The sequence below is a fragment of the Monodon monoceros genome, unplaced genomic scaffold, assembly GCF_005190385.1.
Source record: "Monodon monoceros isolate NGI ecotype Baffin Bay Population unplaced genomic scaffold, NGI_Narwhal_1 Super_Scaffold_15, whole genome shotgun sequence".
Classification (NCBI taxonomy): Eukaryota; Metazoa; Chordata; class Mammalia; order Artiodactyla; family Monodontidae; genus Monodon; species Monodon monoceros.
In genome coordinates this window covers 16,315,847-16,341,403 of record NW_021703771.1, presented here as the reverse complement: position 1 = coordinate 16,341,403, position 25,557 = coordinate 16,315,847, and positions in this window count along the sequence as shown.

Below are 25,557 nucleotides of genomic sequence, written 5' to 3'. Positions count from 1 at the left end.
CACACATATAACAGAAAAGTTACCATCTTAACCGTTTTTAAGTGTACAGTTCAATAGTGTTAAGCATATTCACATTGTCGGACAACTAATCTCCACAACTTTTTCGTCTTGCAGAACTGAATCTCTATACCCATTAAACAGCACGTCCTCATTCTTCCCTCTCCCTAAATCCTGGCAACCACTCTTCTACTTTTTGTTTCTGTGAATCTGACTATTCTCGGTACTTCACTTAAGTGGAATCATACAGTATTTGTCATTTTGTGACTGGCTGATTTCACTTAGTATAATGTCATCAAGATCATCCATGATATAACGTGTGAAAAGATTTCTTTCCTTTTTTAAGGCTAATTAATGTTCCATTGTATGCACATACCACATTTGTTTGTCCATTCATCCATTGATGGACATTTGGGTTGCTTCCACCTCTTGGCTCTTGTGAACAGTGCTGCTATGAACATGGGTGGGCAAATATCTCTTTACAATCCTGCTTTTAATTCTTCTGTATATATACCCAGAAGTGAAATTGCTGGATCATATGGTAGTTGTATTTAACAATTTTTGAGGAACTGTCCTGCTTTTTTCCATAGTGGCTGCACCATTTTACATTCCCACCAACAGTGCAAAAGTGTTCTCCCACTTCTCCACATTCTCACCAACACTTATTTTCTGGTTTTTTGATAGTAGCCATTCTCATGGGTGTAAGGTGATCCACTAACTCCTTTCCCAATAAAATTTGTCATTAAATCTGACATGATCTACTGTTAAACTGTGTGAAAATTAATAAAGTAAAACCTCACTAAAATGGAGTCAGGAGGCCAGAGGGAGAAGCTCTCATGTCAATACAGATCCCAACAGGAAGAGAGATACTTTGCCTCTCTGGCAGGTGATACTAGTTTACTACCACCAGAAGGAGGAAGAAAGATTTTTCTCCCGCCTGACAACAGCCCAGCCAATGAGAGACTGTCACAACTCAGCCAATGAAAAGCCACTATACTTTGAGCTTTCACTTTCCTCCAATGGACTTTTTGTTTATGACAGCCCCACCCAACTTCCCCTTCTCTATAAGAGTTTCCCCTCCTGCGCTTCGTCAGATTTGCATGTGGTTTGCCTAGTTGCGTGTCCCAAGTTACATTTTTTGCTGCTCCCAAATAAACGCGTTTTGTTGGTAAATAATTTGCTGTTCTATTGTTTTAAGTTAACGCTACATGGAGGTCCCACAGAGATCCAGAGAAGAACGCTGACAACTCCGAGGCTGGTGAACAAACAGGTGTCGCTACCTTGGAGCCCACGGAACTCCTGCTTTCTTGCTGACCCTGAAATCTGAGGGTAAGTGTTTTTGCTGGATCCAAGCTCCGCTCTTTTTGCATTTTGAAGCTCTTCAGCCTTTATTGAGGATCTGTTTAAAGCCTTTGTCCTTTATTTGTTAAGGCCTTGTTTGGGCTGTGAGTACTCACACTTCCGTTTCTTTTGAAATCAGGCAGTTCCTACTGTAACTGTGCTGGTATTTGGCCTGCCGGCTATTAAAAATTATTCTTTGCTCTAGGGAAAAACCTCTGAAAAATTGGATCCCAGTTATCTAAATGTTTTGAGGTCACACACCCCCCTCCCAGGCCCCAGCCAGTTTTAGTTTAAAAACCGTGGTGCCTCCTTGTGTTTATTTGATTTATGACTTAACCAGAAGTAACATCGATGGCCATTATGGGGCACTTCTGAACTCTCCAAACTTACCTTTCTTAAAATCTGTTACACAGCCACGGCTCTGAAATATCCAAACTCAATTGGATGTTTATTTTGATTGGTATTTTGAGGCTTCCAACCATTATCAGGAATCTAAAAATTGCCTCTGTGCAGAATACGATAATTAAATTAATTGAGGTGAGCTCTTAAAGAAAGACAAAATGCCTTCCAAAGCCTCACGTTTGTCTCCCAGGTTCCTCCGTCTCAGGCTCCACCCCAGTGCCATTTTCCTCCTTCTCTGAACCTAGCAGAAACTGCCCCTTTAGTGTTAAATCTTCTGAGGAGCCATATAAACCCCCAAGTACTTAGGTTCCCTGCACTAAGGGCAAACTGAGCTGCAGTTAAAGAGTTCCCTGAAGTAACCGAGGACCTCCCCACCATATGTCTGCTGAAGAATTTCACATAGTTATTCAAACCTACCAACATGGTTTCTCAGATTTATATGAGTTAGTCCACATGCTGGCTGGTGAGGGTCAAGCCAAACACTGGATGAAACTAGCCCAATGGGAACATACTGGAAGGGATTCGAAAGGCAAACCCCTAACTTGTCAAGAGGCTGCAGCACTCACTGAAAACCCCCATTGAGCAATTACAGCAGCCTTTCCTAAGCCTGTTGATGGGAACAAAATTCAGGCTTGCGCACAAAAATCCGATGACGCTGTCCGTGACTATTGTAGTTGACTTCAGATTATTTTTAAAGAAAATCCTGTCTGTCTTCAGATGTTTAAGTCCACTGGGTTAGGCTTTAACTCCGTGTTTATTAATGGGCTTAATCAGGACCTTTCTCTTTTAGTTGAAAGGACCAGGATGGAATGGGAAAGTATGTTCACTCCAGATTTAGTTAATTTGGCAAATCAGCATGCTCAAACCCTGGAAGAGTCGCCAAAAAGACTGCTAAAATTCTTTATCTTCAACTCTGGCAAATGAAGTTCCCTAAACAGAAGCAAAACCTTCTAGTTTCTGCTATTATTGCAAAGAGCCAGGACATTGGAAAAATGGTTGTCACAAATGTAAATGTTTCAGGTATCTTTAGCTTTCTAACCGGCCTTTCCAATGTCCTCCCATTTCTCAGTGACAGACTTCTGAGCAACTCCAGTCGTGTTTCCCAGTGCTCCTCCTTAGCTCAGAGGAAACAACTCTCCAGATGTGGAATGAATCTTTCCTAATTGACACTGGAGCCACACCACTTGGTGCTCAACCCCACTGCTATGAAGCAGCCCCTGCCTCGTAGTACTAAAACAGTTCAAATAGGGGGTGTCTCCAATGAACCTCAAGAGGATCCTCTCTCTGAACCGATTCCCTTTTGTTTAGGCCCCTTGAGAGATGCACACCCTTTCTCCTTAGCTCCTCTGCCCCTATCCATTTATCAGGCTTAGACTTCTTGGAAAAGTATCATGCCAGGATTTCTTTCTTCCAAAAGAGGGAAATAATTCTAGAATTTGACAGAAACCATCAAATTAGCCAACCAAGAGAATTAACCAAGAGATGTTAATTAATTAACATCTTTTTCTCTGCCTTTGACAGTACAGGAGCTGGTTCTGGAAACACTGATCATTTTTCCCTATTGAATCAGCTACCATCACCACCCTTACGGGCAAAATCTCTAATAATGGAAAAATTCACAGTGCACCTCCCACAAAAGATTCAAATAGATCTCAGAATCTCTCCCCAGAATTAGACAATACCCTATAAGTAAAGAAGCCCTTCAAAGAATAAAGCCCATAACAGAAGATTTCAAGGCTCAGGGCATCATCACCCTTTGCAGTAATCCCTGTAATACTCCTGTTTTACCTGTGAGAAAACCCAAGGGCCAAGAATGGAGGTTTGTCCAGGACCCCTGAGCGATACACAACGCCATTATCCCTCGACACCCTGTTGCTCCTACTGACATCCATTCCCACTGGGAGCAAATTTTCACTGTAATTGATTGATGTAGTGCATTCTTTAGTATTCTAGCTGGTAAGGCAAGTCAATATCTTTTTGCCTTGGGAAAGATGACATTACACCTGGAGAAGAATGCCCCAGGATTTCACAGAAAGTCCGTTTTACTTTTCACAAACCTTGAAAGCTGGTATAAAGTTTTCTGCGGGTTCTACTTAGTTACAGTATATAGGTGATTCACAACATATAGATGCTCTCCTTCTCGAATCTGCTCACAGGAAGACAGCATCCACTTACTAAAACTTTTGACTTAAGGTCAAAAGGGACATAAAATCTCCAAAGAAAAGCTGCAGTCTGCTCAAACTCAGGTTCGATATTTAGAGCACCTGATCTCAGAACGGTGGCTACGTCTGGATCCTGAGAGCCTTCATGGCACCCTGAACTTCTACAAACCTAAAACTAAGAACCAATTACAAGGTTTTCTCAGGCTAGCTGGTTACTGTTGAAATTGGATTCCAAATTTCTCTCTTATGGCACAGCCCCTATATGCTTTATTGAAACCCAGCAAACCTGACCCCATTAATTGGGGAGGTCAAGATGACACAGCTTCTGAAGGCTTAAAGAAAAGCTTACTGAGACCACCTGCCCTTGGACATTCTATCAGCTTCCCTTTTCCCTTTTGTATGTGAGAAGGAAGGGAATGCCCTTGGAGTACTCACCTCCAAACATGGGGACCATCATTGACCCATAAGGGTATTATAGCCACGTTGACCCATAGGGGTATTATGGTCTGACACCTGGTAATAATCTACAGGAGATTCCTGTAACCAATGCAGATTTTTCGTGGTTTACAGATGATTCTTATTTAAAGGGAGAAAATGGTAAATAGAGTGCTGGATAAGCTGTTGCAACTCCTTTTGATATCACTGAGGCAGCACCTTTACCAATGGCTACTTTGGCCCAACTCGCTTCATTATACAATCGTTTTTTTTTTTTAACATTCTTATTGTAGCATAACCTCTCCACAATGGTGTGTTAGCCTCTGCTCTACAACAAAGCGAATCAGCTATACATAGACACACATCCCCATATCTCCTCCTTCCAGCGTCTCCCTCCCGCCCTCCCTATCCCACCCCTCTAGGTGGTCACAAAGCACCGAGCTGATCTCCCTGTGCTATGCGGCTGCTTCCCATTAGCTACCTATTTTACACTTGGTAGTGTATATATGTCCATGCCACTCTCTCACCTCGTCCCAGCCCACCCCTCCCCCTCCCAGCGTCCGCAAGTCCATCCTCTATGTCTGTGTCTCTATACCTGTCCTGCCCCTAGGTGCTTCAGAACCATTTTTTTTTTTTTAGATTCCATATATATGTGTTAGCATACAGTATTTGTTTTTCTGTCTCTGACTTACTTCACTCTGCATTATACACTCTTACTCGGGCTTATAATTTAGCCAAGGGCAAAATGACAAACATTTATAGCAATAGTCAGTATGCCTTTGGAGCAGCCCACGACTTTGGGAGGCTATGGAAACAACGAGGTTTCCTACCTCTAATGGGGAAGAAATTTTAAATGGCTCTTATATCCAAAATTCATTAGATGCCATACTCTACCCAGAAGCCTTGGCTATTATTGAGATCCCTGGGCGCGGCAGGCTTGACTCCCTAGAGGCTAAAAGAAACCACCTTGCGGATACTTGTGCCCAAAATGCTGCTCTCAAAGGAATTAATGGCCAAATTTCTGTTATGGTCCAAAGGGCTGCTCCCCAAAATAACAATCTAGAAAAATTGATGAGAAGTGCCCAACATTTGATCCCAGAAAAGGAAAAACAATATTGGAGATCTAATAATCGTTGGTTTGATAAAAAGAACTCCGGTTCAGGTTAAATAACAAACTGGTCCCGCCAGGAATTCTAAGATTCCCGCTTCTTGCGATTGTACATACATTGAACCATTAGTCCACTGACAAAATGATAGTATTCATGAACGAATCTGGTTGAGGAAATACTAATAAAGACACAAAGAGTGCCTCCCTTGCTTGTCCCCCTGTCCAGAATACAATCCGGGGAAACCTGGTTGCACTGCTCCTGGGTATTTTGAAATGCTGAATGGGCCATTCAAGGTTTGGCAAATGGATTTCATACAGGTGCCCCCATCTCATGGATATAAATATAAATATGTTTTACTCATGGTATGTATGTTTTCTCACTGGATCAAAGCTTTCCCTTATAGACAGGCTACTGCTTCTTCTGTGGCTAAAATTATGTTAGAAAATATTATTCCTACGTGGGGAACTCCTCTTGAACTTCAAAATGATTAAGGAACCCATTTTACTGGCCAGGTACTATGACAAATCTGTGCTTTGGGCCAGTTTTACAACACTTTCACTGTGCTACATCCTTAATCCTTAGGGTTAGTCAAATGAACTAAGGCCAGTATTAAGGCCCAATTGATTTACATTTCTCTAATAATTAGCTCATGGAACTATACTCAAATTTTTTTTTTTGGCTGCATTGGTTCTTCATTGCTGTGGGTGGCTTTCTCTAGTTGTGGAGAGTGGGGGCTACTCTTTGTTGTGGTGCATGGGCTTCTCATTGCAGTGGCTTCTCGTTGTGGAGCACGGGCTCTAGGCGCACGGGCTTCAGTAGTTGTGGCTTGCAGGCTCTAGAGCGCAGGCTCAGTAGTCGTGGCACACGGGCTTAGTTGCTCTGTAGCATGTGGGATCTTCCCAGACCAGGGCTCGAACCCGCATCCCCTGCATTTGCAGGCGGATTCTTAACGATTGTGCCACCAGGGGAGTCCCATACTCAATATTTTGTAATAACCTATAAGGGAAAATCATCTGAATAAGATATATATATATGAACTGAATAACTTTGGTATACACCTAAAACTAACACAACTTTGTGAATCAACTATACTTAAATAAATTTTTTAAAAAAAGACCCACTTGGCAAAATTCCAAATACCCTGGCGAAAAGCATTGACATTGGTCCTTCTAACTCTCAGATCCACTCCTTTTGGAGCTTATAAACTCTCACTCTTTGAGATAATCATAAGACACCCAATGCAATTGGCTTCTGCTTCTTTTGACCCACCGTTGACAAAAGAAGATATACTTCGATATTGCACAGGTCTAATTGCTTCTGTTAAAAATAACAATGTTTAGTTAGAGTAATCTTTTCACATTGTGCTCTCAGGAAATGAAGACCTTAAGCATCACATCTTGCAACCTGAATATTCCATCTATCGGAAAAGACACCTCCAGAAGGGCTCTCTTCAACCTCGCTGGAAAGGCCCCTATCAGGTACTGCTAACCAACCTTCTGGATTCTTATCTGAACTCATAGTCTCTGACTTTGCAACCTATAGGCTATAATACTGAGAAAACATTTACTTCCAAACAGTTTCTTTTGAGATAACAATACTGTTTAATTACTTCATGTTTATTCCTACAATGCATCTTCCCAAAGCATTTCTTTAATTCCTTCAGTTTTTAGTGTGTCCTCGCTATATTCACTATTCTAAGATACAGACTTTATTTTTAAAATGTATCTTATTGAAGTATAGTTGATTTACAATGTTGTGTTAATTTCTGCTGTACAGCAAAGTGACTCAGTTACTTATATACATTCTTTTTTTATGTTCTTTTCATTATGGTTTATCACAGGATATTGAATATAGTTCCCTGTGCTATACAGTAGGATTTTGTTATTAATCCATTCTATATATAGTAGTTTGCATTTGCTAACCCCAAGCTCCCAATCAGTCCCTACCCCATTCTCCCCCCAACCCTTGATAACCACAAGTCTGTTCTCTATATCCGTGATTCTGTTTCTGTTTCATAGTTATGTTCATTTGTGTCATATTTTAGATTCTGCATACAAGTGATATCATATGGTATTTATCTTTCTCTTTCACTGAATATGATAATCTCTAGGTCCATCCATGTTGGTGCAAATGGCATTATTTTATTCTTTTTATGGCTGAGTAATATTCCATTGTATAAATATACCACATCTTCTTTATCCACTCATCTGTCGATGGACATTTAGGTTGCTTCCTTGTCTTGGCTATTGTAAATAGTGATGCAGTGAACATTGGGGTGTGGGTATCATTTCAAATTAAAGTTTTCTGTGGATATATGCCCAGGAGTGAAATTGCAGGATCATGTGGTAACTCTGTTTTTAGTTTTTTGAGGAACCGCCATACTGTTTTCCATAGTGGCTCCACCAATTTGCATTCCCACCAAAAGTGTAGGAGGGTTCCGTGTTCTCCACACCCTCTCCAGCATTTGTTGTTTGTAGACTTTTTGATGATGACCATTCCGACTGGTATGAGGTGGTACCTCATTGTGGTTTTGATTTGGATTTCTCTAATAGCGATGTTGAGCATCTTTTCATGTGCCTGTTGGCCATCTGTATGTCTTCTTTGGAGAAATGTCTATTTAGGTCTTCTGCCAATTTTTCGATTGGGTTGTTTATTTTTTTGTTATTGAGTTGTATGAGCTGTTTGTGTATTTTGGAAATTAAGCCCTTGTTGGTCACATCATTTGCAAATATTTTCTCCCAATCCGTAGGTTGTCTTTCGTTTTGTTTATGGTTTCCTTTGCTCTACAAAAGCTTGTAAGTTTGATTAGGTCCCATTTGTTTATTTTTGCTTTTATGTCTTTTGCCTTGGGAGACTGACCAAAGAAAACATTAGTACAATTTATGTCAGATAATGTTTTGCCTATGTTCTCTTCTAAGAGTTATATGGTGTCATGTCTTTAAGCCATTTTGAGTTTATATTTGTGTAGGATGTGAGGAATTAACTTCATTGATTTACATGTGGCTGTCTAGCTTTCCCAACACCACTTGCTGAAGACTCTTTTCTCCATTGTATATTCTTGCCTTCTTTGTTGAAGATAAATTGACAGTAGGTGTGTGGGTTTTTCCCCAGGCTCTCTATTCTGTTCCATTGATCCATATGTCTGTTTTTGTGCTATGCTGTTTTGATTACTGTAGCTTTGTAGTATAGTCTGAAGTCTGGGAGGCTTATATCTCCTGCTTTATTCTTTTTTCTCAGGATTGCTTTGGCAATTCTGGGTCTTTTATGGTTCCATATAAATTTTAGGATTATTTGTTCTAGTTCTGTGAAAAATGGCATGGGTAATTTGATAGGGATCACATTAAACCTGTAGATTGCTTTGGGTAGTATGGCCATTTTAACAGTACTCTTCAAGAGCATGGGATATCTTTCCATTTCTTTGAATCATCTTCACTTTCCTTTATTAATGTTTTATAGTTCTCAGCATACAAGTCTTTCACCTCCTTGGTCAGGTTTATTCCTAAGTATTTTTTTTTTTGATGTGATTTTAAGAGGGATTTTTTTTTTACATTCCCTTTCTGATATTTCATTGTTAGTGTAAAGAAATGCCATCAATTTCTGTATATTAATCTTGTTTCGTGCTGCCTCGCTGAATTCGTTTATCAGTTTGACTAACTTTTGTGTGGAGTTTTTAAGGTTTTCTGTATATAGTATCATATCATCTGCATATAATGACAATTTTACATCTTCCCTTCCAATTTGGTTACCTTTTATTTCTTGTCTGATTGCTGTGGCCAGAACTTCCAATACTGTGTTGAATAAAAGTGGTGAGAATGGGCATTCCTCTCTTGTTCCAGATTTTAGTGGGAAGGCTTTCAGCATTTCGCCATTGAGTATTATGATGGTTGTGGGTTTGTCATAAATAGCTTTTATTATGTTGATATATGTTCCCTCTCTACCCATTTTGGTAAGAGGTTTTATCATGAATGGATGTGGAATTTTATAAAATGCTTTTTCTGCATCTGTTAAGATGATCATGTGGTTTTTGTCTTTTGTTGATGTGGTGTATTACACTGATTGATTTATGTTATGTTGAACCATCCTTGGGACCCTTAGATGAATAAGATACAGACTTTAGAAAGATGTCTGAGACAAATCCCTCCTACCCTTCCTTATTACTCAAATGTGACAACAATAGGTTTCCTGTCTGTGCACTTTCCCTGTGATGGGGGACATGACACCCAGGAAAGGTCCTTCCTGGCATTGAGAGATAAAAAGCCACTGAGTGCTAGTTAAAACAAACAAACAGACTCTTGATCAGCAGTGCTTTCAGAGAAAGGTCTTGATCAAAAGGGAGAAATGTGAAAATTAATAAAGGAAAATCTCACTAAAATGGAGATGGGAGGCCAGAAGGGGGAGCTGTCATGCATATACCACTCAACACCACTACAGATCTCAACAGAAAGAGACGTACTTTGCATCTCTGGCAGGAAGTGACACTACTTTACTACCACCAGAAGGAGGAAGAAAGATTTTTTTTCTCCTTGCCTGTCAACAGCTCAGCCAATGAAAAACCACTGTACTTCAAACTTCCAGTTTCCTTCAGTGGACTTTTTGTTTATAACAGCCCCTCCCAACTTCCCCTTCTCTTCTATAGAAGAGTTTCCTCTTCTTTGTTTTGCTGGACTTGCATGTGGATTGCCATATTTGTACATCCCAAATTGCAATTGTTTGCTGCTCCCGAATAAACCTATTTTGCTGGTAAAATAACTTGCTCTTTTATTTATTGTTTTAGGTTAACTGTTTCTCAATCCCATACAGATTATATTCATTACACTAAAATTTGTCTTAGTTTAGCATATTTGTGCTGGAATTTCACTCACTTATCAAGAACGTGAGTGATTATTTTGCTGAAGCAGATAATAATTTTCCAATACTGGAAGATTCTTCCCTCAGTCTTTTGTGCTATTCACAGTGTAACAATTGCAAACAACAACATGCTTTTAGTTTAATTTGCATTATTAACATTTTCCTCATCACTTTTTTAAGTCTAGATGAGGGCTAGGCCAACTTATATCATGGACCCGATACTAAATATTTTACCCTTTGTAAGCCACACTGTCACTTTCAAAATAATTCAGCTCTTCCGTTGTAGTGTGAAAGTAGCCATAGACAATACATAAGTGAATGGGCAATGCTGTATTCCAATAAAACTTTATTTATAAAGATACGTGATGGGCAGGCCCTGGTTTTCTGAACCCTGGTCTAGACAATCAACAAAACAACTAGATCATTAGCCCTGCTGCTTGCCGGTTTCCCTTGTGTCAATACTCTCACCATTGGCTACTTCAGGTTACCAACATGAAGTTATTGAAAGTGAAATCAGAAAGAGATGCATAGAAGCATGCTATTTATAGCATTCCTACCATACAGATATGATAGACATAAATAACCTCAACAGTACAGATACTAGTAAAATATAATAAAATAATGAGGAAGTGATGAATTCTGAGTATTTATTACCTATCTTTTTACTATCACTTATTTAATTGAAAGCTTATTTAATATAATTTTTATTAATAGCTCTAATTAAAAACTGGCTCACAAAATTCCTGAAAATTGAACAACTGGCTCTCACAAACCAGTGTTGGCCAGCTGATTCCAGACACCAGTCTCCTGCCAGTTCCCTCAGAGAAGTAAGAACAAATCAATGTCCTGCTCCTTGTACCCTTTCAAACTTTAAGAAAATGTTCTCTCCTGAGAGAGGTCAGAAAACTAAGTTCTATAAAAACACCTCCTCTTCCAGTTATTATTTGGACTGTCTGCCCTTAAGGTAATTACATTTCTGACCAAACCTGCACTGTCTTGGAACTTACAGAACCAAACAATTGCTCATGTGTTTGTATTGTGAGTCACATTTGGTCTAAAAGAATTCCTGTACTCTTTAGAAGTTTCTAAAATTACAGCTTTGCCCAGTCTGGGAACCAATAACTTTGGTAGAAAGTAAGAAGGATATAAGATAGCATGTGTGAACAGAATGAGTTGATCTGTATTTTCACTCAGCCCCAGCCTTCACAATGTAATCTTGAACAACAACTGATTTCACTTATTTATTTGAGTCTGTTTTCTCGTTTCTACAAACCAATGCTTGGCACTCTTAAAGTTTGTGAGGGCAAATATTGCTAAAGTGATTTGAGAACATTGGCTAAGGGGGTGTTGGAAATGTAGGTCATCATTTATCATCTGGACATGAATGTGAGGCATTAAAGATTGTAATTCCATGAACCTGACATAAACACTTTAAGCGCTGAAAAATGTGCTTAGATCATTAGGGCAAATTGAAACCACCAGGTGAAATTAGCTTTTTAAATTTTTATCTTCATTTCCTTCACCATGTTCTCCCTTTCTGCCTATGTCCTAAGTAATTCAGAGGTGATGGCTTAATTTATTCAGACATTTTCCTTTGTGTATCTTTTGGACCTGGAATAGACAGTCTGTGCCACCAAAAATCACCATTTCCGTGCCTCTCCTTTCTCTGCTCTTCATTTCCTACTTGGTACTTCCCATCCTTTTTTTCCCCCCCATTCTTCTTTCTTTCACTTTACCTTTTTTCTTGCTTGCCAGAGTACATGTATACCCAAACAGTCCAACCTGCTATGACCTTTAAATCTGTTTGAGGTATTAAGTTACATAACAATATATATGCTTCTTCTTTAAATAAGAGGCAACCTAGATGTGAATGATCATTGAATCCATATTTATTAAGCCATTAACTTACATCATCCTTTTTCTGTTTCCAAGTTACTTCCAGGTTCTACCTCTCACTTTGCTATTGGTACATATACCAAAACAAAGCCCTCTAGCATTAATATGTCTCTTTAGTCAAAAAATATGGGGAAAACACAGGATGTGGGTACTGGAGTTCACTTTGGTAAAGCACAGCCTTTGCATGGTAACTCTAGTTCTGTGTAGTCTGTCGATCCCAATTGGGTTCATGCTCTAGTCTCACGAGAATGCCAGCTGACCCATGGGTCCTTCCAGGGCCTGACCTATCTCCCTGTTATGAAGACCCAGTGTGAAATCTGTATGCTTAATATCCCAGGTCTAATCATTCTTTTCTGGCATTGCATATAATGGTAGATGTTCAAAACCGCATCAAGTTGGGAAATATATTTCTCATTTTTAGTGGAACACTGTATTTATTTATACGGAAAAGCTTTTGTTGATGAGCATTTTGTTGAGGAAGGTAGCTGTGAAAGTGTTCTGCAACCCTGGGTTTTATTTGCCCTTTGTATGTGTATGGATTGGAAAGAGAAAACACTTGCTTTTATATCTGCTAAGATTAGCTACAAGTAATTGTGGTGAGCTTTGCTGAAATTCCTCCTCCTAATGATGCAAACAGAAATCACAGAGCACAGAGCTTCAGGTTTCGGAGGTGACTCACAGGGTCTAGCAATCCATCTTGGAAGTCTTAGCAGGCCTATTTTGGGCTGTAGTCCACACATGGCAAGGCTGAAGAATCCCAGGTGTTCTGCCTGAGAGCAAAGTGAGAGCATGAGGATTGCCCTGCGAAGCAAGAACATGCTCATTAAAGCGGGTTTCTGGTGGGAGGTGGATTGCCCGGCAGTTCTGCATTTCTCCTTGAGGTGACCCCTTTCCTTATTAGAGAGGGGTTCTGATGTCCAAATGCATCTGCGTTTAATGAGTTGCAGTTCACCGGGGACCCAGAGAGGACAAAGAAGTACCTGCTTGGTGAACTGAGAAGAGTATACTGTTTATTTCGTGGATACTACACTGTTAAAACAATGTAAAAGTTTTTCTTTTGCGACATCTTTCTACTCCATGGTAGTCTGAAATGGCATATGTGAATATAGGAGACCTAGAGCTGTGGGATAAACAGACTAATCAAGTTGGCTGGATTTATGAATTATCTTATGATAAAATCACGGAACTCTTTAAAATGATGAGATCAGCAGGCATTCATCTCTCTATCTCAAAGGAAGATGGAATAAAATTAGAGAAATTCTTCTCACAGGTCTGCAGATGGTGGTTGGTTAATTAGTTGAAAAGATCTTTGAATAATAGACTAGGGAATTGGGCCACCATATTATTGTTTTAATCTGTCAGGTACTTATTATCAGCAAGAATACTTTGTCTTGCAGGACATTTTTTAATAAAATGGCAATTAATGTGCATCTTGGTGAAATCAAAAGTGAGAAATTGTATGTAAAAAAATTGTGAATAGCAAAATGACTATATATGGCCAGAGAATAGAATTTTATACAAAATATGAAAGATGTGATGTCTGTATAAGAATATGCATGATGACTACAGCAGTGTCAAAGCCCTCAAGAAACACCAAACGTGTATCAGAAGCTAAGCTAAGCATTAACTTGGCATTAAGTGCCATGGAAGAAGATTTTTTTCCTTTGCCATATTGTGGAAGACTTTTCCATCATTCAAAAGTAAGTGTTTTTTTTTTTCTGCCAGTATTCCAGAAATAAATTCAAATACAGTTAAAGTGTATGAAAACCTTTTCCACTATTAGCATGAAAACTCAACTGCAAAGGAAAACTCTGCTTTCGAAATCAATGTGTTAAATATCTTTATAGAATCAATTACATACATAATGTACAATTACATAATTTATGATATAAATTTGCTTTCTTCTGTTCAAATAAAAGTTCTAAATCTTTGGACTTTTTTTTTTTTTTTTTTGCGGTACGTGGGCCTCTCACTGTTGCGGCCTCTCCCGTTGTGGACCACAGGCTCCGGACGCACAGGCCCAGCGGCCATGGCTCACGGGCCCAGCCGCTCCACGGCAGGTGGGATCTTCCCGGACCGGGGCACGAACCTGTGTCCCCTGCATCGGCAGGCAGACTCTCAACCACTGCGCCACCAGGGAAGCCCCTGGAATTTTAATATAAATACTCAACTTCCTATTTTGCTATGGATTGTGTAACTCTAGTCAATTCACTTAATTTTTCTTTGCTTCGGTTTCCCCACTGAAAAATGAGGATCATGAGATAGCTCGACCCTGTTTATCAAACTACACAGGAATCAGTTAAACTGAGCACAAGTAAACTATTATTGTGTGATGTAATAAATGTATTACATAAAGGTATTAGTACTCTTAAATTTTTCAATGATCACAACTGAAGAAAACTGCATAATTTTCTAATTAGATGAAATGTAAGTGTATGATCTAAGTCATCACTGAGCATGTCAGGTCGGCGGGGGAGGAAACTGATACAACAACATATACCACTTATTGTCTACTTTTGTGTGCCAAGCATTTTACATGAACTGTTTCATATGACTGTGTTGACACTTTGAGGTAAATACCACTATAAGACCTTCTTTATAAGTGAGAAAATCAGGACTCACAAAAGCCACTTGCTTATGTTCAATAGGAAGCGAGAGAGACCAAGATTTGAACCTAGTCCTCTTTTTTTTTTTTTTTTTTGCGGTATGTGGGCCTCTCACTGTTGTGGCCTCTCCCGTTGCAGAGCACAGGCTCTGGACGCGCAGGCTCAGCAGCCATGGCTCACGGGCCCAGCCGCTCCGCGGCATGTGGGATCTTCCCGGACCGGGGCACGAACCCGTGTCCCCTGCATCGGCAGGCGGACTCTCAACCACTGCGCCACCAGGGAAGCCCAAACCTAGTCCTCTTTGATGCCATAGTCCACGTTCTTCATCGCACTGTGACTGCTTCTCCAAATTTGGTTCCCTGTTCACATGATCCAAGATTCTGCAATACTCAAAATACAAATGGAATGCTGCAGTAGTTGAAGTCAGCACACAATTTCTGAGATCTTCTCCCTTTCCAAAATTCACACTGAAATGCACGCCCTTTGTCATCTAAATGAAAATAAACGTAGGAGAATCTGTCCCTGGAGCTAGTAGGTGGGAGATATGGAAACATTGGGTCTCCTGCTTTAATTATGTGGGTTTGATAAGATGCATTTTCTTTAGAGACGATCAAATATTTCTCATGCTATTCATGAAAGCTTCAAATAAAACAGTTAAGCCAATATTCATTTGCCACTGCCAGGAAAAAAGTGTAACCATGCATTACTCGGAAGTTTCTTTCATCTTTGGAATAGTAATAAATATTTTTTCACCTCTTCCACACAGGGAAATGTTATGATCGTCCAGGAAAATGACGTTAGGTGCGTAAGTATTATGAATAATCAGTGTGGAATTAAGTAATATAAATAAGCTACCCACTGACTTCATGTACTCACCTAGTACACACTTTATCTGAACAAATATTTCAATTTTGGCAATTTTCCAAAACAATTATTTTAAAAGGAAATATAAATTAGATTAACTTTTAGAAAAGGGAAACAAATATACTCTAAATATTGGGGGAAATTATACACAATGGTTATTTTTTAATACTGATTTCTTGAAGACGTACATTTGTTTATTGAACATAATTAGAAAATAATTTTTAAAACGTGTATGTAGTATAAATTGCTATGGCTTTCAACTAGGAAAAAACAATTTTTTCCAAAAATATATTATTAAATGTTTGAGCCTCCTAGAACAGGCTAGCTCAGTTTTGTTTTTTGAAATATGTGTATTTTAAACAGTAAGTGTCACAGTGAGTTCAACTCACTTTTGGAAGTGTTAGGAGGATCCAATGAAGAGGTACTTAAACACCAGGGAAGAAACCAATTATTCAGAAACAACTACCCTATGTAAAAGCTTCATCCAAATAAGGATTTTTGTGCAATGTAAATGAACCCCTTTTACTAAATGTAGACATTTACCATTGTTATTAACACTTTATCCCCAGGAGGTACAGTTTTCCCAATGCTAAGAAGTAACAGAAAAATGCACAGTTATTCTTCCTAGAAAAAAAAAACTGCATTCAATTTGTATTATTTTACTATTTTGCAAAAACACTGGAACATAAAGAAGAATACACCATGTAAGATTTCACTCTACGTAAAACTAGTCTTCAGAAATATTATCCAGCCTGCCACATGTTTTCCTCCTTTATTATATATTAACAGTAGTGATATAGAGGAGTTTGCAACTGTATTAAGTCTCCTGTTCCTCGTGCGTTGGCATCTTATTTATTTGCAATAAATAAATGTATGTGTATATCTATAAACACACTAAAATTTGTACTTGATATCTTCTAACTGCAAAGCTGCTCTAAAAGATACATTGTTTTCCCATTAAGCTAATTTCTATTACTCCATTCCACCTCATCTTGTAACTGACAGCCAAAGAAAATGAAAAGATTTGCTCTTGTTTGCTTTCATGAGAAAATGCCACTTTGTTAATGTTAAAATAGTCCTATAATTTTCCAGTTCTTTTTAAGTGACTCCGGAGAAGTAATCCAAGATAAAGAAAAGTGTTGATAAAGTCTGGAAGCACAAGAGGGAACTATACAGGCAGGAAATGTCACTGCACCAGCGCTGCCTGGTGGTTCAGAGCAGGAGAGTTACGGGTAGAAACACACTCACGTGCACAGATGTCCTTGCACACACGTACACAGAATACACCGTCAAGCAGATTCCCCTAGTGTTATTTGGAACTTCTTTAACAGATAGCATTCTACACCAAAATGTGGCTAAATCAGACCTGCTCAGAAAAGCAGAAAGAAACGTCTTTCCTGGAGGAGCTCCAGTGTCTGAAGCCTGTTGCAGTTCTGGTATCAGATCAGTGAAGGTTCTCTTGCCCACTCCTGCCAAGAGAGCATGATTCTTTTTTTAATTTATTTATTTATTTTTGGCTGTGTTGGGTGTTCGTTTCTGTACGAGGGCTTTCTCTAGTTGGCAGCAAGCGGGGACCACTCTTCATCACGGTGCGCGGGCCTCTCACTATCGTGGCCTCTCTTGTTGCGGAGCACAGGCTCCAGACGCGCAGGCTCAGTAGTTGTGGCTCACGGGCCTAGTTGCTTCGCGGCATGTGGGATCTTCCCAGACCAGGGCTCGAACCTGTGTCCCCTGCATTGGCAGGCAGATTCTCAACCACTGCGCCACCAGGGAAGCCCGAGAGCATGATTCTTAAACCTTTGGAGTCAGTTACTCCTTCTCAAAATGAGGCTAATAATAGTCCCAAGCCATCACTTTGGTTTTACACAGCATCTCTTGGATTGCACCTCTAAATGCTTTAGGGTTGCCCAGGTAGGAACCATAATATGGGCTGTTATTGGTGGTATTAAAAGCTCAGGAACTCAGTGGACAGAGAATAGGTCGGTATCATCCTCAATACAATCTTGATCTTTTGGCCAACACCGTAAACACTGAATAAATTGATGTAAAATTAAATCTACGGCAAACCCCCATATCTTCTTAATAAAAGAAGTGAAGACTTGTGACGAAACATACTCACAATTTCAATACCATCTCTAATTGCCTTTTGTTTACTCTGGCTTCCTCTAGGAGGTTTTGATGCTATCTTAATTATCACTGTTGTTTTATGCCTAATAATGGTTTAAGTTTTGTACTTTTATCCTGAGGCAATTTTATAAAGGGAAGTATTTTTAACAAATCAAAATGTTACCCCCCAGTTCTTCATCTTAGCCGGCTGCACAGGTGTAATGGAGTGCTTGGCTAGGTTCTATTCCCCCTCTGGCAGTCTGAGAATACTTGTTATGAAGCCTAGTCGGGACCAAGGACCAAGAGAGCATCTTAATGGATGTCGGTGATGAGGTTCTCTGGCTGGCACCATCTGTTCATGTCTGTATAGCACTGGTTACCAAAAGCTTGCTTGGGACTTCCCATGATACAAAGCCATAGACTAGGAAGGGGACGGGGAGGTGCAGGGCTCTGTTCCAGAGCAGACGCCACAATGGAGGGTTAGTGTGGGTGAGATGCTGTTTTGGATAATGCCTGCTACAGAGTAGATACTCATTGAATGCTCAGCTTAGGTTAAATCGCTTTGATGTGGGGAGGAAGAAGGGTGGTAGCTGGGGTTAAAAATGCTGTGCACTAGAAAACAAACTTATGCTTACCAAAGGACACTACTATAAACAAAATAAACAACAAGGTCCTACTGCAGAGCACAGGGAACTATACTCAGTACCTTGTAATAACCTATAATGGAAAAGGATCTGAAAAAGAATAGATAAATAGATGACTGAATCACTTTGCTGTATTCCAGAAACTAACACAACATTGTAAATCAACTATAACAGGAACAACTTCCGTTCCAAGAGTATGTTCGTAAGTCCAATTCGTTTGTAAGCTGGTACTAACTTTGCAGTACCAGCTACGTCACCGCTGCTTTGACGCTTGCTTTGGGACATCCTGGGCTTGAAATAAAGATACTGTACTGCCGTACCCTGTACAGTACTGTACAGTAAAGTACGCAAAAGCACAGCCACTTGTAGAGGATGCACGCACGTGACAATGCACGCCAGACACGGGAGCGAACTTACGTTATTCGACATGCGAATGCACATTCGCATCTTTGAAAGCCTGAAACTTGAAGGTTTGTATTAGGGGACTTACCGTACTTCAATAAAAAAAGAAAAGCAAGTGATACCCATGAGCCCATCAATCAAAGATCATCAGTGACAGCATTTTAGATATTTTTCTATGCATTTTTGTTTATAGTGATCATATCAATTACACAAAATTTTTACAGTTCTGTATCCTGTTTTTCCCCCCACTTTAGATGAATGTAAAATTTGTTTTTAAATGCTGTACACTAAAGTATTACTAAATGTCCTGGCATTTAATGAACAGACAATTGTGTATCAGATACCATACGTCTTCCGTCATAACATCTCTTGGCTTATTGTATAATGGCATTTCCGTTCTTTCTTTCTTGGATATTTATTTCTTTTTCTCATTTGTAATGAGGGAATTTTTCCTACTATAGAAACTGAGATCTACATGCTAGTGAGGAAACAATAACAATTTGAGAATTTCAAGTGAAATGAAAATATCTTTAGGCCAGTAACTGACTTACCAGAGTCTGGCATTCTTGTAGCTTATAATTTAGGTATCACTTCCAGTTAAGATTTGTGGTGCTCATCGCTGACCTCAGACTTGATCTTTAAAAAAGACGAAACATGACAAATGAACTTTGACAGAAATATATTTAATGACTAGTTTGCTGACATCCACAGGTAAGGCAGAGAAAACTGCCAGTTTTCAAAAAAAAAACTGATTTGCATCTTTCCTCAGGAGCTGCCTGGAGGGGTTAGTTCTGTGCAGGGGAAGGAGTCCTACACAGCGTGCCCTGCACCCATGCCTGGCTGCGCCTAACCAGTGAGGTAAATATTTACTTCCCTTCACCTTTACTTGTGCAAGATGATTTTAGTCAAGGGGTGGGGAAAAAATCAGCTTTGCAGAAATAGCTTTCTGCTAAATGCCCAGAGTTCAGTATTTTAAAAAAAAAAAAAAAAACACAACCTCTATATAATTATATCTCATCTGTTATTAGCTACGGGATTCGTTCTGCCTAAATTCCTTCCTTTCCCACTTCATGAGTGTTTATGAAAGACCAGTAACTAGCCTGAATGTCTGCAAAATGATATCGAACACAAATCCAGCATTTGCAAGACAGGAGCTCACGTGTAGCTCCAAACAGAGCATTAATTACTTGCTAAGAGTATTTAATGAAAATGACTGCACTTCAATATGTTCATAGACTTGGAAAAGACGGATTCCAAGTTTCCTTCCACACACAGATCCAAAATACGAGCTTGTATTTGGTGTTTGGAGTCTGCAGCCTATACTAGTTTAAACCCATTGGGGGAGAACATCAGGGCTATAGAGTGATGAAGGGCACAAAAGAAAAACATTTTAGAAAATGTAACTAAGTTAAAATTTCATGCATTTTTGCAGTTGCAAATAGCTGAGTATTGAATGATGGCCTTTCCTGATCACAGCATTTCATGACCATTTTACATGTGATTAAATTGATCTATCAGATAGTTTGCAGAATACATTTTTCTCGTTTGGTAACAGGAGCTTGGTAACAGGAGCAATTCTTTTTTCTGTTCCTCTAAAACCAAGTTATTAAAAATGTAGTCAGTGAACCAGAAGCATCAGCATTGAGGTTGTTAGTGATACAGAATCTCAGGCTCCATCCCAGACAACTGCCCTCTAGATGATTCACGTGCACACTACAGTTTGAGAAGCATTGATCTGAGACACAGGTACGCATCTTTCTTATAAAGAAGAGATGGTTTTTTTAATTTTCAGAACTAATTATTAAAGTTAAGTCAAAAGTGTTTTTTTTAATTCTAAATTTTAAACATTTAAAATCTTTTTAAATCAACTCATGCTAGTATAACAGACTTCTAGCATGACTTTAATTTTTTTTCTAGAAATTCTCCCATACAGTTGGAGGTTCGTTACAATGGTCCCAAACAATGTGTAACAAACAAATTATGTTACGAAATAAGAGAATAATTCTTGATGACAAACCAAACAGCAACAGCTAGTTTTGTCTGATATAATATTTTTTAGTGGGCCAAGTTTATTATTTTGCCCTCATTTATCAAATACTTTGTGCCTTATATGCGGTATTTTCAGAACTGATGAAAACAGAATTATGCTTTAAATCATCTGGCAAAATTCTAAAAAGCTTTGTTCAGAACAAGAGTAACGTCTACTGGATTGCTATTGTCTTTCTAGAAGTCCAAAGCCAAGTTGAGGTTTGCTCAGTTTTTACTAAGGAAGAGTAATTGCTCTGTTTACTCTGACATAATCTGCCTTCACTTTCTGAAATAAACTGAAACTCCTAATGAATAATATGCTTGTTTCCTGAAGAACATATTATCTAAATAATAATTTAGAGCTATGATATAACATTTTACTGCCAAATCATGAAGTCAGATTTATTTGGTTCACTTACATAAGCCAATTACATATTTTGTACTTGTTTAAATATTATAATGCATCATCTTCAGTCCTTTAAAAAAAATTCATTTCAGGAAAAAACCTAAAGGGTAAGTAGTGGTATGAGGGTAAAGGAACTGATGTTGATTAAATTGCTTCAACTCCTGGTAAAACTACAAAATAATTGCACATTAAAATAGAATGAGCATCTCTGATAAGAGTTCTTCTCATCTGCAAATGTCCATAAAAATCACATCTTTTCATTTTAAAGATGCCTAAATGAGAGTCAGTTAATTAAAGGGAAACTACCTTATGCAATTATAATTGTTAAGGAGTTATGCAAAGTTAACCAGCAGTAGTATAAAAGGCATAAAAATCTGTCCCTCTTTTTGTCTTTGTAAGTGACATGTTCTTGATGACAGGATGGAGAAAATTCAAAAGGAAAAAAGTGTAACCATGAGGAAGTATGTGTGTGCGTGTGTGTTGTGATATTCTTCAAAAAAAGCATAGTTTTGATTACAGTTCTCCCTACGCAAAAACCTTCAACTGCTCACTGTTTCTTTTGAATAAGTTCTAAACTCTTAAATATGCCTACAAAGCCTTCCGTGCTTTTGTCCTAAACTATCTTACCAGTTACCTCCCATTACTGGCCATCCTCTCTTCTCTTGGCTCCAAACAGACCACTTCCTATTTCCCTAATATAACCTGTGTTTTTCCTTTCCACACTTTTGTTCACACTGTTTCTGTTGACTGGAATATTCTCTCTCCAGCACCACTTCACCCTACCCCACCACCTACCATAACTCCAAACTGACTGGGAAAATCCCACTCTCTCAGTTAAGATGCTTATGGCTTCCGGTAGCAGGATACTCAACTAACTGCTTTAAACAATACAGACATTTATTATCTTACATAGCAAGAAGTTCTGAGAAAGAGCCATGTGCTTTCTTTCATTCTGCTTTGCTGTCTTTAGCATGTTGGCCATTGTCTTGAGGCTTGTTTCCTTATAGTCACAAGATAGTTGCCACTGCTCCAGGCATTCCTTCCTATGTCAACAGAGAGGAAGAAAGGAGTTCCTCTCATATACCTTTTTTAAGGGAAGGAAAAGCTTTTCCAGCATGCACTTAGCAAACCTCTGCTAAGGTGCTAATTAAAAGGAATCATCCATGCTCATTCTCTAGCTTCAAAGAAGGCAAGAAATACAAGCATCTAGTACTTTCAGCCTCTAAAACGGGAGATGGGCTGTACCGTCCAGGAGGAGGATGGGAATGGTGACCAACGGTTGCCTCTAGTCCGCCAAAGCCCAGATGACAGTGACTCCATGAAGCCCTCTCTGAGTCATCCAGTAAAAGTTACCTCTCCTTTGGTTTTGCACAACACTGTGTAGCTTTTATATTCACATTTTGCTTTGTATTCGAGTTATCTGTATGCTTGCCTCATTTCCACTATGAGAATGCATCAATCCTGTCTTGTTCATCTTTTATTCCCATATCCTCTAGCATAGTCCTTGACCCTTAGAAAGTGTTGAATAAATATTTCCTGAACTGAAAAACCTCAGTAATTTGAACGACAGCTAGATGATTCACTTTAGCTACAGGGGGAAAAAGAAACATCATATCTGCCTCCCCCCAAAAAAACTTAGAGCTTTCACCACATTTGCAATTAATACAAATGCTGCTTTTCAATAAGCGAAGTACAGAGGTAACAGTCAGAAACAAAATTAAAAGTAGAGAGAGGCTGACCTTATCCTCTCTGCTGACAAAACAAAAACAAGCACAAAATCATCCTGGCAAATGTGCTGTTTTCTCAAGACTGGTCCACTAGCTACTGGATGAAGGAAGACTCCCAAGGGCTCATCCTAAAGGATCCCAGACTCAAGCCAACTTAGACCAAAAGGATCAGGGCTGCCTACCAGGGACAGAGCAATGAGCTAGGAGCATCCTGAGTTCCTGAGGATTTCATGGAACAGGGCTGCCATATCACCTCTGGACTTCAAATCTACGAACTTGTAAGAGAAAGAAGTAAATTTACTTCTACTGAGTTTTCCGCCATTCACAACTAAGCCTAATCCAAATTAATGCACTCGATCTACCCTGCAGACTGTGGTACTGCCAGAACCTTTGGAGCCGGTCAGGGCCTCCAGGAAGCCATTGCCATTAGGCAAGTCCTCTTGAGTTAAGCCTCAACCCAGCTTGGAACTCGATTCAGTTTGAAGATGGGCCCAAACTAATTCCATCCAGTCATGTACCATCAACTCTCTGCACTCATTTCTCTTGGCAAAATGTTGGCTGCATATTGAGTTTCTCAAGCAAAACAAAGGATAGTAACAAATCGTCAAACATCCTAAGCGTCAACATTGCTGACTGTGTTTAGTTAAATGCCATTTTTTCCTAACACAAAGTCATAGGATTGAGTGAGGCCTTCCCAAGGAAAAAGCAACTTACCTTCCTCCAGGGGGTAGGTGAGACATATGGAAAAATCTGATTTAATGGTTCTTTGCTTTTGATTTATGTTGCTATATCTTTTATTAAAGATCATCTGGCTAACACTGTGGCAACCTGCACAAGCAAAGCAGTCAAGTGTAGGGGAAGAAGAGGCAACGTAAAAATGCATTTTGTATTTATTCTAAATGTCAATTTAATTGAAAAAGTTGTTTCTTTGCACGGAGAGGTTATTTTGCTGATGGGACCAACAGAGTCAGTTAAAGTAAGCTGGTTTGTACACGAAGATGCAGATGGCTTAAAAAATATCCTTATCACAGCGCACGTCAGGGAGGGTTTACGTAGACAGCAGAGGAATCCCTGAAGCTGGGCCTTGCTGAGAACAGTGGGATTAACACCCTGGAAGATACACAAGAAGGCCAGGAGCACTTGTTCTCAGTTTCTCCACCCAGAGGGCAACTGTCCAGCCAAGATTAAGCTGAAAAGACAGGATAAATTATTCTTAACTCTAACAGGGAGAATTTTACAACGACTCTGATTCAAATGATAAACACAGACCTCAGATCAGATAATTAAGGTCCAAACACTGAAGAGAAGGCTTGAACTGTGTGATTTCTCTACATTGGTCTTATTGTACTGATTTTCAAAACTAAGTTTCACTTTGTGGAAAACATTTCCCCAGAATGGATGCAGCCAATCGCATAAAACTGATTTAAAGCCACAAAGGAAGTCTATGAACCCATCTAGATATTGAAAGTAAAATAGTGATACTATTTGTCTTAAAGAAAGTGCTGTTTTTTTAAGCTATTGTGATTTTTTTTCCATTTCAGATTTGCAAATGGAATTCTCACATTGCTGTCTTTCATATACAATATTTTATTCGGGGCCTTATATTTACCATTTCTTCACATTAAATACCATTGAAATGTAGTGATTTTGTGTTTATACTTTAACATCAAAAAATGAAAACCTAAGGACTTTGAAACTGAAATTAAATTATTTGGTGACTTATCCATAACCCCAAATACCATACTTGTTAAAGAGAAACCTGTTATATATAGTCTTAATTTCCCTAAGAATGTATAGCATTGTGGTTATTGTGGTACGTGTGAGAAGGGAAGCAATATAGCACAGTGGTTAAGAAGTGGACTTTGGAGCCAGATTCAAATTCTAGGATCCTGGCTTCCAAATCTTAGCTCTACCACTTACTAGCTATGTGAACAATGGGCAGGTTATTTAACTTCCAAAGTGCCTCGGTTTCCTCATCTATGAAATGGTCCCTACTACACTCGCCCATTAAGAGGACAAAATAATTTAATGTTAATATAGCACTTGGTGCCAAAGCACTTTCTTAAGTAATACAAAATGTCTCTGCAGTTAACAGTAAAAAGCTAATTTAAAACTCCCTACCTATATGTGACCAACTTACTCTCAGGACTATTAGAACATAATAGCACCCAAAACTTAACTTGATTAGCCAGTATTAAATTATTAAGATTGCAGATTTGCTCAAGCAGTCTCTCTGGTGAATTCATTTCTCATTAGAACAGAAATCGAAGGATAGAAAAGATGAAGAAAGGACAGAGTATGAAGTACCCTGGCTGTTAGAGAGAGCCAGTCTCCTCCATTCATTCAAAGGTCAAAACCAGCTGGCCCTGAGAACTGACACACTAAATAGTGGCACCATCTTTAGACTTGATCAGGGAAACTTTTTCTTTTTGATTTGTGAGATAAAAACCAATATAAAGTACCATCTTACCTTAACTATTGAAACAGCCATGTATCTCCTGTCTCTCACACATCACTGCCAGACAGGTCTTCCTGGAGCAAAACAATAAGAGTCTGACTCCATTTTTGATGTTTGTTCTCTGAT